Source organism: Frieseomelitta varia, unplaced genomic scaffold (genome assembly GCF_011392965.1).
Source record: "Frieseomelitta varia isolate USP_RPSP 00005682 unplaced genomic scaffold, Fvar_1.2 scaffold_907, whole genome shotgun sequence".
In the NCBI taxonomy this organism is placed as follows: domain Eukaryota; kingdom Metazoa; phylum Arthropoda; class Insecta; order Hymenoptera; family Apidae; genus Frieseomelitta; species Frieseomelitta varia.
Window position 1 is genome coordinate 74,946 of NW_025110709.1, and position 15,835 is coordinate 90,780.

At 30.5% G+C, this 15,835-nt stretch overlaps 1 protein-coding gene and 1 long non-coding RNA gene across 4 annotated transcripts in view; one reads left to right on the top strand and one right to left on the bottom strand.

Annotated features, from left to right (window-relative positions):
* LOC122537409 overlaps positions 1 to 15,835 on the bottom strand; it is a 41,364-nt gene that overhangs the window by 20,449 nt on the left and 5,080 nt on the right. The window lies entirely within an intron of this gene.
* Positions 12,550 to 13,613, top strand: LOC122537414. Its single transcript, XR_006308621.1, has 2 exons — positions 12,550 to 12,643; positions 13,475 to 13,613. It is a non-coding gene; the product is annotated as an uncharacterized LOC122537414 (long non-coding RNA).

A 15,835-nucleotide genomic window follows, 5' to 3' on the forward strand; every position in this document is an offset into this window, starting at 1 on the left:
CTTATTTCGAGACATTTTTCTGTGGCTATATACACACATATAATTATGTATATATATATATATATATATATATATATAATATTATTACGTTTACCCGAGGAAACTGTACTATCCACGTTATCGCGGTAAACGTCATATTCACTGGCGCTTAAGTTAAAGGATGCCGAAGAATTCTCTTGTCTAAATGTCGAAGAAAGAGCTAATAAGAAAATGTTTTTAAAGTCCTTAAAATTTCTCCGTGGTTTATTTGGATTGTCGATTTAGTGTTTTTTTTTTTTTTTTTTTTTTTTTTTTTTTTTTTTTACTTGAGAATAAATAGTGCGATTTTTTTGGGTTATCAGCGTTGTAAAATCACAGCCCAAAAGCATCGAAGACATTGAACAAACGAACAAGTTAGAGAGTTGATCAGATACGACACGATCTGCTAGTTATTATTGCCGTTGTCTTATCTTCGATTCAAGCAAGCCTTTGTTTTTCGTTCGTCAACATACGGAATTGAATAATACGAAAGAAAAAAAGAAAAAAAAAAAAAAAAAGTTCAAATAACGAATCAAATCGATGCGAGAGCAAAAAGCAGACATTTGTATTAAAAATTAGTCGAATTACTTTTTCTTTTTTCTCTCCTTTTAATATTTAGAAGCAATTTTATGTTTGTTTCGTTGAAGGTTTAAATCGTACATTTAAAACTGATTCTGTATATGTAATAAAAAAAAGAAAGAATTATATGCATATAAATCATACTAAAAAAAAGTTGTTAAAAAAACTCGTTTCTTGTCCGAGTAACGTGAATATATATTTGAATCTCTAGGCAATGCTAAAAAATATAATATTAACCAAAAACGCTTCAGTTGAGATTTAATTGAATATATTTGAAAAATTTTAGGAACTCAAATAAAAAAGTTTGTAATGGAATTCTAGTAAAAACCATTTTTTTATTGTACCATTGTTCTATTTCGTCCCATACAACGCTTGCGTTTCAAGCAAAGAAACGCGAGTCAAGCATCATCAATTGGTCTAAAACGTGACGACGACGTACATTATCTTGGTTAACGATTCCCCGGCAGTATATATAGTGTATTTTATCGCGATTAATCTTCTGACACGAACTTTCCCTCTTTTAAAAGCAGTCGTAGAGTAACACAATGTTAATACGAGTTTAAGCGTAACGAATATAAAACTTCATCGAGTATAGGCGCTTATAGAAAAAACGATGACGAAAGTAAATATATCTTTTCTTTTGCCCCTCCCCCATTTTTTTTTTTTTTTTTTTTCATATTTTGCGACTCTCTGTCACAAATAACAACACATTTACACGAATATAATGTGCATCCATAAAAAATTATTTTGTGCAATTTACAGAAAGTGCGAGTTGCCGTCGTTTTCTTTTTTTCTTTTTCTTCTTTTTTTCCTAAGAATCTCTACAGTCTTTAGTGAATGTATGTACGTGTGTATAAATGTGTGAGTGTACAATGTTCTGCACGCATGACTTTGTTAAAAAGATGCACGCCAAGACGCATAGCCATTTAAGATTTGAGCATTGTTTTTTCTATTTTTTTTTTCTTCTTCTTCTTCTTCTTCTTTTATCATTCTCTTTGTTCAACCACTCATATATTTCTCCATTACATATCTCTCTTTACTTCGTTTAATTTCTTCCGCGATATTATCTACATGTTGTGATATAGCTTTTGTTCGGCTTAAAATTTGATACACATGGACGCAATGGTTAATGTTCAGTCAAATTTTAAGCACCACGCGAAACAGGAGAATTCGCTATTTAAGTGTAACGTTCCAACATAATCCTAATCTTGCTCAGGAATCGTATATCGAAACATAGATTTGTGTTTTACGGTGGAACGTCGTGACAAAATATGTTTTACTTTGTTTCTACGCATGATATATGTATGTATATCCGTGAAAATCACACGTAACGTTCGAAATTCGTTCGAGATTCTTCCGGATCAAATTGTTCGACTTGTAAACGCTTGTCGCGTGTATTACGCGCGTGAGCAAATAATTAGATCCGAGACTTTTTGCACCTGCTACGTATATGTATATATGTGTATTTTCTTCGTGGCAAGTAATACAAGACTATGCGATGCCGCATGAGCAAAGTGCAACCTTAATAGCACGAAAATTCCGAGAATTTTGCGATATGTTTGAAATACGATAATTACATCTTGGTTTATGGAAGCTACACAAACGGCGATAAGACTAGCAATCGGACGAAATTTCTCACATTTAATGAAAATTGTTGACACGAAAAATAATTATTTTTCTATTTTTCAAGAAAGTTGGACAAAAATTATAAATCTTTTCTGCAAGTTCTATATGTGTTAAAATAGGGAAACAACAAGTTGATAAAACGTATTTTTATCAAAGTAATTTAATTTATTATTAAAATAAAATATCGAGTTGTAGCTGAGTTGAAACGTACGAAAATGTAGCGAAAAATAAATAAAATAGTAATACTAATAATAAATGAAATAAATAAAACAATAAGGTAAAAATATTTGTATTAATTTCGACTTTTTTTTTTAAGTCATCAAGTGAGCTTAAAAATCTTAATGGTAACTAATAGTGCATACATTACACATATTATGTAACACATATCTGTGATTGTATGGAAAAGCGCCGTATGTCACGTGCTTTCACTTTCGAAATATTGCCATTTAAAGTTTATAATATCAGCTCTTCTTGTTGGACTTTGGTTAAATTGTATTTGGTTAAATTGTATTTTTCTCTCTCTTTTTTTTTTTTTTTTGATCTTATAAATTTTATTTTCACGCATTTTTTCATAAATACATAAGTCCTATACTTTACAATTCAATTGACATGAACGTAGATTTTTTGAAATGTTGACACGCGGCATTTTTTCTTATAGCCACAGATATAAATTCTTCCTCTCATCATGATAGAATTAGAGGTTACACTCTAAAATTTTTATCCAAACTTTCTGAAATATCTTGTTAATCAACCATGCAACTATGTCTAAAAGTAAAATACCTAAATTCTTCTTCAGGAGTATCGATATCTGATTTGAGATCCTTTAGAAGTAGTCGGAAGTACTACTTGCTGAAATTGTGTATAAGCAGCAGTGAAAAGTGGAATTTTTTTTCGTTTAGATTCGAACAGGAGGAAAACGGAACAAATGAAAACTGAACTGACCGCGATCGTGAAACTTTTATAATACGCAGCGACGAAGAATTTTATTCTTAATTCTTCGAGGCTGCATACCTGCACATTTAGGATAAAGTCATGCGACGAAAGTTTTCTGAGACTAAACTCGCATTTTCTCTCTTTCTATTTCTCGTTCGTTTGATCGCCACTGCCAAACAAGACTGAAAGAACCTAATAGAAATTTCAGTCGACCAACTAGAAAAGCCACGCGCGAATTACAAGTAATTTCTTATAAATGATAAGAAATCAAATCCCCTCAATCAAATTTACTAACCGACAACCGCAAAAATGGTAAAGAAATCCTGTGTTTGGATCTCGATCACGCTTCCTTTACTTCCATCTATCCTCCCCACTTATGTTAAATAACTATTGTAACGCGATCGTTGTATAGTATTTGGTATTTAATGGTCCGCGAACCAAGCAGTATTCCCTTCGCGATGTCGATGTTTATTTAAACTTTTTCTTCATTATTTGTTTATTTATTATCGTCCTTCTTCTTCTTATTTGTTCAACTTTTCAATCCGTTACCCTGAAGTTTGGAAAAAATTCTTCTTTCCTTTTTTATTTTCTGAAGTAAAACGATTGTCTTTGTACGAACGAAATTTATGCGTATATACGATGGATTGTGGGATCGCATTCCTCTTTCTCGTTCGATGAGGCGAAACGCTGGATCTCGAAGGATCTCGACAATCTTCCTTGAAAATTGCATCGTCAAAAACAGAATGTTACCGTTTGTCGTCGATCATTTTCGTTCTATGTAGTTTTAATCGTCGTTGCGCAATTGTTAAGAAATATTACAAAGTACAAAATGTTTGCCTGTCGTGTAAACTATCTGAAAGATAAAAAAGTAGAAAAGAGCAGCAGCATGAATTAGAACCACGAATATCAGCTTTCTTTCGTTGATATCAGTTTATTCCTCGTCGAACGTTTTATTCTGGTATCCTGCTACTGAAGTTATCAAAGTGGGGGGGAAAAAAAACAAAAAAACTCAGGATACGAAGAACGTTCCAAGATTCAATTATATGGAACTGTTTTCTTTTTTTCAAACGAACGAAACAATTTATGGTCAATCAAACTTCAGTAGTAGCAGTCTCCGTTACATTTTAATCGAGTTTTCTCAAATCATCGAGATCCTTCGCCAGCACCGGGAAAGAATATATCACTGAGGGCAAGCAATTCTGCGTTCACGGTTATACTCTCTTTCGGTTGCATTTCCCTGAGAACTCTCCACCTGCGACCTAAATTATTCGCTAGACATTCTAAACATCGGCAAATAACGCTGCTTTTTAATATAGAAAAGGTGTTTCCCTTTCTTCCTTTCGCTTTCGAAAATTTTTTCCCCCCATTTTTCGCTTCCTATTTCTTCTTCTTCTTCTTCTTCTTTTTCTTTTTTTTTTTTTCTTTTCTTAGACACGTACCGGCGGTTGCGATATTCGATTGCTGAATTTGATTGAGGATACACAGCAACGATTTATATAGTTTATATAGTTTGTTAACGGTAATTCTGCACTGTTCTCCCCACTTGTGCAATTATGACTACAACTGTATCCACCCACTTTTCTTCCATTTACACGCACACACGCGCGCGTGCATGCGTGTGTATACACATATGCATTATGCAAAGCCAGTATCTCGCGATAGTAGCTCAAAAGCGAAGAGAAAAACGTGAAATTGAAAAATTCGTTTCTTCGAATAACAACGTTGAACGTGTTGAAACAAGATATTACTGTTAGTTATTTATGCGAAGGCGTTATTAATACTAGAGAATTTTCTAAAGTTACTAGGCGAATAATATTCTTTTGCAATACATTCAACGGAAGAAAGAAACGAATTTTCTGAATCGTCTTCCATTTATCGTTTAGCCCAGACCCCATAGACAAGAAGATATATATATATATATAATTATCTATTTGCATTAAATCTATTAATAATAATAATGATATCTTCTTTTTAACGACAATGATCTTTAACGATTACATTTTAATCGTTTCTTCTTTCTTTCTTTTTCATTTTTTTTTTTTTTTTTTTTTTTTTTAACGAAAAACAAGTGGAATAGCGTTGATCATAAACCTACTGGCAAGACAATGTTGACACTCATCATGAATTATCGATATGTAACATGTTACAGTGCATGAACAACGTTAAAATAATTGTAGTATAATCGAAAGAAAAATAAATAATTTCCCTATTATAATTACCTACTGATTAAATACAGTAAATTAATTGGAACAGTTAACAGAAAAGAAAGTAGGGATTAAACTTTGGCAATATACATTTCAAACATCAAAACGATGGAGAAACATTTTTTTTCTTCTTGTTCACTGTTTTCAAGCAACACAAAAAGAGCTAAGTATTTTCGTATTTTAATTTTAACTTTAATGTTTCTTTTAATTTTAACTATATCGATCGATAGTAACGCGATATACATACTATCAATCCTATAAATATTATTAAATCCTTAGTATTAAATCGATACAAAAAAGGAAAAGAGAAAAAGTAATAAAAGAGAAAATAAAAAAAAAAAAAATGCGCACAGGCAATGAAATCAAAAAGAGAAAAAAACGAAACTAAAAATCACTAGCAAGACGCGTATAGTGGTCGCGTAATTTCATTTTTTTTTTTAGAAAAATCGTTCTCTCGATGAGAGGAAAATTACTCGTAATATTTACAATTAAATATATCAACTTCTATCGACGCGTATTGCGTGAGTAAAGTTACAATATACGCGTCTAGAATCAGGAGAGAATTGTGCCTAAGAATTTGAACTAACTCGTTGTTTCTCATGAGCAATCGATGATCTCTAAAGAATTTTCCTCGAGTATTAGTGACAAAATAATGAATCTCGCCAGAGGTTTAACGTCGAAAATATCGAAGAATGTCTAAAATTTTTCTAGACGCTACGACGCTGCTCATCAACATTTTCGAATCCTACAGGTCACTCCCTTCCTTGTACTCGCATACAAATGCTCTATAATATCTAATTAATTGTCTAGTCGTTTGTTTCCAACGACTTACTAGTTACTAATTATTCATGTAAATGTCCACATATATGTGTATACGTGTAATACGTATTTATTTATTGTTACTAACCATTACTATCAACCATTATTATCTATCGATTTTTCGTTTTCTTGTTCACGACTCTATTCGTCTATTATTTCTTTTTGCATTACGTATTTGCAAACTACGGCTAATATCGACTAGCTAAACTTTACTACCTTTGTTCTAATCAGAAATTACAGATTCTCTTTCTCTCTCTCTCTCTCTCGGTATCTTTACGATTACATATTACCTACGATTTTTGGTTTCTTTTTCTATCAGAAATACTCATATATTTTTGTTATTAACGGCCGTTTGATATTAATATTTTACAAATCGAGCAATTCCACGATCATAGATTGTCGTACACGAGTTCTAAGAGCTCATCGATGTCTTCTGGTAGAACGATTTACGATCGTTATTTCGAGAAGCACGAAATTACTATCATCATGGACTTAATCAGTTTTCGAATTGAAGTTTTCATTATCGAGCTTTAGAAGAAGACAATATTTATATATATATATATACTTCAATTACTACATTATAATTGTTATTCATTCGATGAATATGTGAGACATCTATTGCAGATCTCGAGAGTTTGATATGGTTGAGTGTAAGTTCCAAACGGAATCAATCGTATAAATACTTGATAGACACGTTTTAAATCTTAATTACTAAATTATTAATAATTACTAAATTATTAATAATTACTGAGTAAAAATAGGAAGCGAAAGCATAAACACACTACATGTTTTTGAGTGTATGTTAAGTACAGATTGACTGACTATTGAGAAATTTTTATGGACGAATGTATATATATATATATATTTGAGCATCAACAGATTTCTTAGATAATACATTGAAATTGTAATATTTTAGATTGTATTTTGGATTGTAGAGATCATATACTATATTTTTGCAAAACAAAAATAAAACATATGTATAAACGTCTAAATCTAAAAAAGTTTTGATAAAGGTATCTTGCATTATTTTATACTCACAACAAAAGATATTTCTAATTCATTTTTATGAAAATGTCAAATTTGTATTGAAATGGTAAGAAAAAGATATATAATAAAATATCCTTTTAATTATATAATTTTAAGAATGCAATTTCTTACATATTTTAAAAAATTACGAAACGATTAAGAGATATAGATATTTTAATGATATCAAAGTAACATTTTTCGGGAAATATTGTCTTATATTGTCAATCCGTACTAACAGTTTTGAAACATGTTGTCTGTTACTAAATGTAATAATAAAACCTACAAAGTATTGCAAAGAAAGGAACACATCGTCCTCCTAGTCTCTCCTAAACAATAACGTCGAGAGCAAAAGAAGCAAAGAAACGAAAACGTGAAGAACAAACTTCCGACGAATATTACATAAAAATGCAATTGACTCCTTAACTTCATCCAAAATTTATTAATTCGATGACAGTTTAGAGAATCCCAAACGCCAAGTGAAACGCAGTTCAACAACACAATAGTTTCTTTACAATACTATCTGTTTGATCAAAATTTTATACATGTTCTTAATTTTAGAATTAAAAAGTTCTTGGAACAAAATTGTTAGGAGTTGTTTCTGAACGATTTGCGTATTAAAAATTATTTGAATGAGAAGGAAGAAGTGTTCAAAAAAATAAATTTGTGTCTACAGCAGTATTTCTTCTACAGAAAAAAAAAAAAAAATAAACGAATATTGTGATTAATTGTAACGGTTAATAATAAGATTTCAATTACACGTAAATTTTCTTGACATTGAACATAACGTGGTTTATAACAAATTCCCTGTTTTTTTAATGCAGTTGTTAATGGACGATAAGATAAAATTTAGTAATTGATATTGGTTTGTCTGTATCATATGGACAACATTTCAAATGTATCAACCTAATCTTTGTTTTTTGTCTAAAATCTGAGACTCCAATAGATTTTGGTAACCCTGAATAAGTTTTAAATCCTGAAAAGATATAATCCCTAATTTTATTAGCTTTCACTCGCACAAAACATTGTTATTGGATTTTACATGTTATATAGTTTTATTAGTATTATTTTGGCAATGTTGAAAGCTTTTTAGATATTTCAGAGTCGCAAGACCTCTGAACCCATTAAATCCAAGGTTTTCAAAAATATTCGGAAGTTTCAGCATTTTAAATCTATTCAAACAAGTTCTTAGAAAAAATTTTTAAACGAATAAAAATTAAATATCTATCTTTATATAATTTGCCACATCTAATATTTAAAATTTTTAGAACTGTAATAAAATTATTTTTATTTTTTTTTTTTATTAAATATGAAAAAAAATGAAGTTATGTCGATATTAATACAGAAGCTTCGACAGAGCTAGTCATTCTAGCAAACATTCTAACAAACATTACACCTTTGAATACTATGCTACCTATCTACAGTTTTTTCCCTCTATTCGTATTTTTTTCTTCAACGTAGAATTATTGCATAGTGAACTTGTTATTATATTTGTCATTATCTTTCCCTTGTTTCGAGATTTTAAAGATTTCAGACTTAATCTTTGATTGGAATCATTGAAATACAGGAGATTTACAACGGTTTGGATCAAGTTAGTTAATTTCTGAATATTATTTTATTTTAATCTATGAAATCTGAATCTATTGTATCAATTTCAATCACGAAGATTTATCGCTCGAGCTATGTCTTCAGAAAATCTACAAACAACCCAATTGGCGAATGTTTTTGAATTAATTTACAAAAATAATGATTTAGACTTTCACATTGTTAATAACAGAGGATCAATTTAGAAGAGAAAAGACTATAAAATCTACCAAAAAGGAGAATAACAATATTACACGGAAAAATACAAATTGAAGGATCTGTTCTTTGTCGGTTTTAGAAACAATCGTGAAATTATTGAAAAAGATGAAACTACCAAAAATTCGACCAGATAAATTCGTAAAACGATATCTGACTTTGAAGGACCATCTTTATATTGCACAATATACAAAAAATGACCGTGCCTACATTTCAAACATCCACCGTTGTGCTTAAGTCCTTAAGAAATAAAAAAATAATGTCATTTATAAATAACGTGACGAATTTAAAAAAATTAGGGAAAAACGGGATTGAACTGTAAAATCAGAAACTTATTCATTTTTTTTCAGATGATGAGAGAATGCGAACCAATATTAGAGACCCGATCGAAATTTTCGATTTTTTTCTTCTATGAATCCCTTGAATACAATGATCAAATGAATTCTGGACCAAGTATGTAGAGAATCACAAAAATAACGAGTCACAGAAGATCTGATTTTCAGCAGTTCATACAATTAACAATTTCTCGTCGCTCCATTAACTCATATTTTTCAATAGAAATGGATTGAAAGCACTTATGTATACAAAGAAAATAGTTCTCAAAGTACGTTAATTTTTTAGGATACAATGAAAATAACCACTAATTACATGACTTAAAGAGTTAAAGACTCATTTTTTTATGTTCGTTATCAAATCGTTTGATAAAAAAAATATGTTATATAATTTTTAAAAATACCAGTTGAAGATCAAAATGTAGCCACTAGATCAATATTAGACAAACGATAATATTTGGTGACAAAATTTTGAAATTTTAGGTATTTTTTAATATTAACTTTTAACAGACTCAATAGTTTTTCGATATATTTTAATAACTTATTAAACGTATGTAAATAGTTTCATTAGATAAATTGTAAATAAGTAATTCTATTCTTGTTTAAACTATTAAAACATGAAAAAGAAAACATGAACAAAAATTGATAAAAATAAGAAATTATGTAAAATAAAATTGAATGTAGCATACACGTTAGGGAGAGAAAATTCAGATGATGTTTTCGCTAAATTGTACACGACCATTAAATGTATACATTGTCAAAAATTGAGAAATGAAATTCGTAGTAGTTGTTACATACGATCCTTTGCACCATCGTTAAAGTTTCTTTGAAGCTGTACTGGGCGTTCGAAGATACGCGATAAAAATTGTTAACTATCATACAAATACTATCAATATCATTCCGTCTATGACGATCGAGAATCGACCGTTCCAAGAAAAATATTGCCTTTCCATTGGACAAATACGCATAACTTATGCACCGTATGAAAGTGTGTATATCTTAGGCATACGTGTTCGCTTCACAGGAATGGGTAGTTTTGAACGTATAGCGTTACATTAGTGCCACACAGTTAAACATTTCCCATGACGAAATTGTTATATTGGTCGATTACTATCGTGTTAATCCACTGCGTAAATTGCTCAGCGATTAATCACTTTAATACCTTTATTGACTATATATCGAACTATCTTAATCGGATTATCAACTTAATTCAATTTTAGTATGGAACTGAATACCGTAATATCTATAAAATAAATGTGGATATGAGTTAATATTCTGACAATTTGTTCGTTGATGAATAATACAACGAATCGAGAGCGAGATGAAAACTGAGTGCAAAGTAATTGACACTCATCAGTTGAACTAATTTGAACCGACTCCTCACTCTGGCAATGAAGATAAAGATTTGACAGACAACATTTAGTTTCAGACAGTATTTAATATCGTTTGTAATATTTATTAAATTTTATTCATTTTGTCAAAAAAAAAAGTAGCCAGAGAAATTCTCATAAAATTATTTCTAATAATGTTCTGTATATGTAGACATTAATAAGATGATTGGATATTTATTTTATAATCAAATAATGACAAATAAACGAGCATCGTAAAATACACAAATATCAAATATTAAATTGATAAGTTTGCTATTAATATAAGAAAAGCAAACAGGGCGTACGTGAAAGTTTAAAAAAAAAACATTTTTCTTTAATGTTTTAGATTTTGAAAATAAATTATTATGATAAAAGATCGAAATAATTCTGGATCAAAGTAGGCATAACTTACAAATATTTCTAAAAATAGAGAAATCATAGAGAAGTCATAAAAAAATCAAAATAAATTTCAGCAATGAAAAATTTCAAATTCAAAGAAAAAAATAGCTGGTTTCTCAATTTTTTTCTGTTTCTTTTTAATGTTGTCATTCAAGATTAAAGTACACGGAAAAGAGTTAGAGAAAAAGGAAAATCATGTCGTAAAAAAAATGGTAATTCTATTAAATTTCCATTGAAAATGTATCTCTACAGTTCATGTTGAAAATCAGTAACATGTTGCAAATCGGAAGTGATAACGACATTTAATATCTGAAATTTTGTTTTAAAGTCGAAACGAAGTATATTGCACTATGTTGTATTAAAATTTAATTGAATATAATTTAATTCAACAACATTTAGTGAAAGAAAAAAAGAAAAAGAAATGAGCATAAAAACTGTTCGATTGATATTGAAACCAGAACACAAAATATTAGAATAACTTTTTGTCAAGAAATTGTGATGAACGAAATTAAACACTGTCTAGTCTCGTACACGAAGTTAATTCATATAGTAATTAACTAATACAATTAAAAATTAATTATCCAAACCCTGCACCGATCTTAGTTACCATTGGGAATTTTTATCCAACACAAGCGAAACCATTTCACTATTAATATCCTATGCATCTATCGACAATGAAACCGAGTCTTACAGGTACCCACTAACGTCTTGAGAGTTTCGTGAATTAAACATTGGTCAGTTTCTTGTCTATTCTTCTTCGTTATTATTTTGCTTTATATACATTTGTGTATGGACGATTAAGACTTTTTTCTACGTAACTTCGTCACTCTGTGAGCGTTCGCAAAATTAATTATGTACTTACGTACACGAGCATGTGGACGCACATGTGTGGAATGTGTTTCGCTAATTTTTATTACTTGAAACCTAATTTTTACCTTTTAAACGATACTTAAAAATTGTTTGATAATTAATATGAATATCAGATAAATATACAGGTAAGTATATACAAAACTGCAAAATATAGCAGCGCAAGAAGACTTAATATAAGAAGACTGGCTTGCAAGGAGAAATGGACAGTGTATTGTCAAACATACTTATATTAATATGCAATAGAAGCTGCTTTTTTCGTGCGATCTTTCATTTGATCGTAATACACAAGGCAAATCAAAAATGATCCAAATTTATAAAATTTGAATTATTATCTTTAAAATACGAATTATGCAACAGTTAATATATTAAATTTAAGTGATTGTTTTAATTAGAAGTAATCCGAGTTGATAAATGTTAGGTTTGTTTTGTTTCTTCGCGATACTGTGTAATACTTTGGAAATTTAATAAAACGAAACGATTCAATATTGTTAGTTAATAGTATCAGTGAAACAACCTGTACGTGTACATATACACGCGTGAATACATACATATACATATTTAGCTATTAGGTAGTATATCACATGCAATTTAAATAGGATTGTCAAACACGTATCTGTATAGACAGTGTTCCTATTCTTAATGATGCTGCATATGGTAAATACAATACGAGGTAATCACTGAATATGTGCGCATGCACATGTAACTTCACGCGAGAAAGCTTTATTCATGCCCTTTTTCAACTGGAAGAAGAAAAAAGAAATTGTACACGCATAGAAGGAATTGGACGAATGAAAATGGCGTTACTTTTTGCTATGTAATCTCTGCCAGTTTCCGTTCTCTAAACAGATCCAGTGATTAGATTCCGATAATCGGACATATACATTTATTTCTCAATATCACATTCCAAGTTATGTAGTAGAACAGCGGTAAAAGCGATTGGCTGAAACGAAAATGCCGAAAGAAGAATGAAATAACGACGATAAGGAAGGGAACACTAAACGAATTGGCTGCGTTCACTTTTTGGTTTTGCCGTGGTTTGCACGTAATTCGCATTGTAAGTTCTTCAGCGTTAAGTTATGTACAAATTGGCATTATATATATCACAGTTACAATATAAACATGTTGAGAAATGCGGAAGGAAATTCTGCAAAGCATTGCTTGCTTTCTTCTTCAGCGTAAACCACAACGTACAGAACTGTGAAAACTTTCCCCATTTTCACATTCTTAAATGTACATAACATAAGCAAAAGTAATCTTTCTCTTCGCCCTATGAACTTCTTTTTAACGAACGATTCAATAACCTATCTTATACTAACAAACACATGTATTTTTCGTTTTTTTTTTTTTCTTTTTTCTTTCTTACGTTTTTCGTTAAATTCTTGCTAAGACTATGCTTTCGATATTTCCGGACGCGTGTTTAATCATTTGTTTCGTTTTATTCTTGAAATAAACATAAAGAAGAGTTGAACATCGTAAAAGACCACGCGCGCCTCTCTTCCAGTGCTTAGTTGCCTTCAACTCTTTCAGAAGAGTGAAGAAACGGCATGAGACAAAGAGGGACGTTAACAAAATAATACTAACGTAAAAATAATCAGGTTAAATCCATATTGCTCACCTCTGCGATTAGATAAAACAAAAATTTAAAAAAAAGGAGAGAAAAAAGAGAAAAGAAAATGAAGAGAGAAAGAGGAAACAAAAAACGGATAAACAATGGAGTTGCAAAGAAATGCAAATATTCCTTTGTATTAACGAAGAATGAAATCGTATATACTGATATACATGGAGATGACATGGTCCTCAATGATTATGTAAGCACTATGTAAAAGCAAGTTAACAGTCTGTATGTATGCCTTATTACATTTTTTCCAAGATTGAATAGTACCGGACCCTTCTCCTAAAGATTGTCTTTGCAGCCGAGCAAAGTGCTGTTGTTTCGGTACAGTAAATTCAAAGACGCGATATTTTGTAGATAAGAGTTTTTTTTTTTTTCAGTAATTAACGATGTAATTTTGTCATTCAAAACTTCGAGGCGTACAAGGTTAACAATTTTTATTTCGCACGGAAACGTGTACGTCCAAGCGATAAAACGATTCAGAAACTTAATTTAAAGTTACTTAATCCCATCTATGGAATTCACATTTTCTTCATTGGAACTAAAATTTTCGTGCTTTAATTTGAAAAAAATAAATGAATATACACAACTGATAAAATTATCAGTTGATGTGCGAAAATGGTTTCAAATAAGAAAGAAATAAGATACCGATGAAAAACTTTTTTGTGAAGCTTCGACTTTCTTTGTAAAACGTATGAAAACGAGAGACAATGTAGAAATTTGAGAAACGTTGGTTCGTTAGTAATGGTCAGCAGCAAAGACAGCCAGAAAAACTGTATTCGTACCAAGTATTGCTAGGACCAAATCAAATACTTCACTACTAACGTTTCTTGCCTAAGATTGATACAGAAGTACAGGAGGAATTAAACCGACACACCATTTGTCCCCATCTTATTATTGGGCACTACATACACAATGCAGCTTAGATAGCAGTTGACGGATATATATGCAAAGATGATTATATTAAAGCTCCACCAACATTCAATCAATAACCAATTTTACGAATATTTCTAATCTTAATACAGGCCGATCGATTCAACTTAGATATTAAGAAAATTAGACCTCGAGACAGTAAAATTGTTGTGTCTAACAATAAGACATTTTGTCATCCCTATGTGTTGGACAGTGTATGAATTTGCATTTTCTTTTCTTTTTTTCCTTTCTTTCTAATACAAAATATTCTCGTTTGTCGTTGTGCGAATACCTGTTTTGAATAGTTTCATAGGAATATGGAAATAATCGTCATTCAAGTCTTTTAAGAACGCAGAACGAAACGTCGTTCAATGATTTCGTGGAACTCGAACTTGCGTGATCACATCGCAATCGAAATTATAATAAAACAAAATCGTACAAAGTTGTACATAAGCATATTGGAACGTTAAAATATCTTGAGCCTAGCAATAGTTATTAATGTGAAAGAGATTACTCAATACAGAGTAGAGGAAATGCTGAACTTTGCAAGTCGGCCGTCATAAAACTAATTAACTTGTCTAGAACGTATATACGTACTAAGTATGTAGGAATAGTTTAGTGTGTTTCACGTATGCACGTTAAAAATTCTCCGTATATCTTATACAAGTTGTACGTACTTGCACATAAATCTACGTGTACACACGTATTCGCATGACATGTACATGTATATTTATGCATATGTATGTACACATATAATGTTTCATGTATATGCGTGTAATTATATACACGAATATTTAATATTTTGTTTTATAGTTAAACGTAATTGCGACTATGCGCTGTGCGTAAATATTACGCCAGAGCATTTTTGTGGATCCGTGTAGCGAGTATGCATTAGAAAAGTCCTCTCTTTCAACCTTTCTTTTAAGATTTATGTGTAGTGGACATCATTTGCGTATATATGTATATATATGTATATATATATATATATCTATATATCGAGTCAGATCAAAGGCTACACACATTTCACAGATTGAGAAAAGCTCACCCGATCTGAGATTTAAGTTGCTATATCGCATTTTCAATTTTTCGAAATATTCGAAGTTTTCGAAATGTATTTTGACTATCTGATATACATCTTGGGTCACACATTTAAGGAAGGCCACATTGAACTAGTCTAAGAAATTACTGCCTAGCACTCTGAACAAATATACTGATGAAATTTAACCTATTATCTAACCATATGACACATACTTAAATGAGTAATAGTTGGAAATTCTTGCGAACGTTCCTTTCTCCTCTCTTACTTTTTTTTTCTTTTTTCTTTTTTTTTTTTTTTTT